This window comes from Mauremys reevesii, linkage group 12 (assembly GCF_016161935.1).
Source record: "Mauremys reevesii isolate NIE-2019 linkage group 12, ASM1616193v1, whole genome shotgun sequence".
Lineage (NCBI taxonomy): Eukaryota > Metazoa > Chordata > Testudines > Geoemydidae > Mauremys > Mauremys reevesii.
The window spans coordinates 49,942,620-49,944,818 of NC_052634.1; the positions used below are offsets into that span (position 1 = coordinate 49,942,620).

The 2,199-nt window shown below is 62.5% G+C and overlaps 1 non-coding gene across 1 annotated transcript; it reads right to left on the minus strand.

Annotated features, from left to right (window-relative positions):
- Nucleotides 1-1,386: 1,386 nt before the first annotated feature.
- TRNAR-UCG lies at nucleotides 1,387-1,459 on the minus strand. The gene has a single exon. It is a non-coding gene; the product is annotated as a tRNA-Arg (tRNA).
- Between the last annotated feature and the right edge of the window lie 740 nt (nucleotides 1,460-2,199).

Consider the following 2,199-nt stretch of genomic DNA (forward strand, 5'->3'; position numbering starts at 1 on the left):
TCTACTTAGGGAGACCAATCACTTTGTGTTAAAACAACCTCCCATGGCTATAGTCTAACAGGGCCGCCCAGAGGGGGGGCAAAGGGGGCAATTTGCCCTGGGCCCCGGGCTCCGCAGGGGCCCCCAAGAGAACAGTGGAGGCTCCTGCCTCCGCCCATCTCCTGGAGCCTCAGCACATCAAGCGCCGTGTCTCCGCCGGGGCCCCTGAGCCCCGCCCTGCTCAGAGCCGCGTGGTGAGAGGCGGGGCTGGGAGCTCCGGGCTGAGCTCAGCTCCCTCCGCTCGGCGTGGAGCTCGCAGCCCTGCCCCCTCCCCACACGGCTCTGAGCGGGACGGAGCTCAGGCCCCGCCGGAGGCACGCTGCGGCTGTCGGGCGAGGCGCTGAGACTCCGGGTGAGGAGGGAGCCGGGGGTAAGAGGCTGGGGCTGGGGCTGGGGCCAGGGTGGGGGGGAAGCGGGACCCGCCGCCGAAGCGCAGCCCGGTCTTCAGCGGCGGGGCCCTTCGTTCGGACCCGCCCGAAGTGCCCGAAGACCCGGCGGGACCCCCGCCGCACCGCCGGCGGGTCCCGCCGGCGGTGGGGCTCCCGCCACGGGTCTTCGGGGCACTTCGGCGGTGGGTCCCGGAACAGAAGGGCCCCCCGCCGCCGAAGACCCCGGGCCCCCGGAATCCTCTGGGCTGCCCTGTAGTCTAACGTCTAAAGCGCCCATATTTAGTGGTTACAATGTGTAATTTAATACATCAAATCTCCCTATGATCAGAGAGACAGCGAGACTGACAAACAGCACACTGTATGCATGTCTCATTGTGGCACCTCACATATGAAGGGAAGGCTTAAAAGCCACAGAGCAACTGAGGGCAGGACCATGCCTATGTGTGGCCTTCAGACAGGCACAAAAACACCCAGCCAGGATGTTCCCTGCCATGCCAAACACCCACTGAAGGTCACCAGCATGTGGGGCAGCTGCTGATGCTCTGTGGCCAACATCACAAGATGGTAGGAAAGCAGGGCCAGCCCCCATGGTGGGGCCTCTTACCGTTCCCACTCCAGGTGCTCACTTTGGCAGTGGGGCAGGAGATTTTACCCCAAGAGGCTTTTCCCCAGCTGGCAAGAAGCAGAGAAACACCCAGGCTCCATGTAGCAACCCCCGTCACGCACAGGGACAGAGGGAAACTGCTCCACACGCTAGCCCGGGCAGCTGCCCATTTTCTTTGGCAAGTCAGGAATGGCAAAGGCAAGACTGGAAGCGCCTGGGGCTCATGCCCCAGCCTTTGTGACACCCATCCCCCAACTCCTTCCCGGGGCTCTAGCTGAAGCCAGAGCCGCCAAGAAGAGGTTCAGGCCCTGAAGGGAGCAGGACTTTCAGCTCAAAGGTAAAGCTGCACAAGTACAACCATGAAGGGACTCGAACCCTCAATCGCCTGATCCGAAGTCAGACGCCTTATCCATTAGGCCACATGGTCACACAGAAAAAGGCCCTCCAGGCACTTCTTTGGAAAAGGCCGACACTGACGCATCCAACGAAGTGGGGATTCACCCACGAAAGCTCACGCTCCAATACGTCTGTTATCTATAAGGTGCCACATGACTCTGCTGCTTTTTCAGACACTGTGTTTCTCAGGTCAGCTACTGAGGGGGGCCAAGACTCTCTGGGCACAAGAAGTGGAGTTCCCAGTGAGATGTGAGACTTAATTCTCTGGAGCCAGGTGCAGGGCTTTGGCAGGGAGGCTCGGGCATGGGGGATTGGGGTGCAGCGGACGGACCGGCTGTCTAGGTGCGGAGATTTAGTCTCCCTGAGGAGGAGGAGGAGGAGGAATCCTGCTGACAGGCAGTGGCCAGGGCCGGTGCAACCACTAGGTGAACTAGTCGGCCGCCCAGGGTGCCAAGTGGTTGGGGGCACCAAAAAGCGCACTCAGGGGAGGCGGGAGAGTGGAGGTGAGCTGGGGCAGGGGGCTGGGGGAGGTGCAGGGGGAGGGGCTGCCCGCAGCAAGTAACGGGGGGCAGGGGTGTGTGTGCAGGTGAACCGCTCCCTGTCCCAGCTCACCTCTGCTCCGTCTTCTCCCCTGAGCATGCCGCCCCTGCTCTGATTCTCCTCCCCTCCCAGGCTTGCCGCAGTAAACAGCTGATTGGCACCACAAGCCTGGGAGGCAGGAGAAGTGGAGCGGCGCCGGCGAGCTCAGGGGAGAAGGCGGAGCGGAGGTGA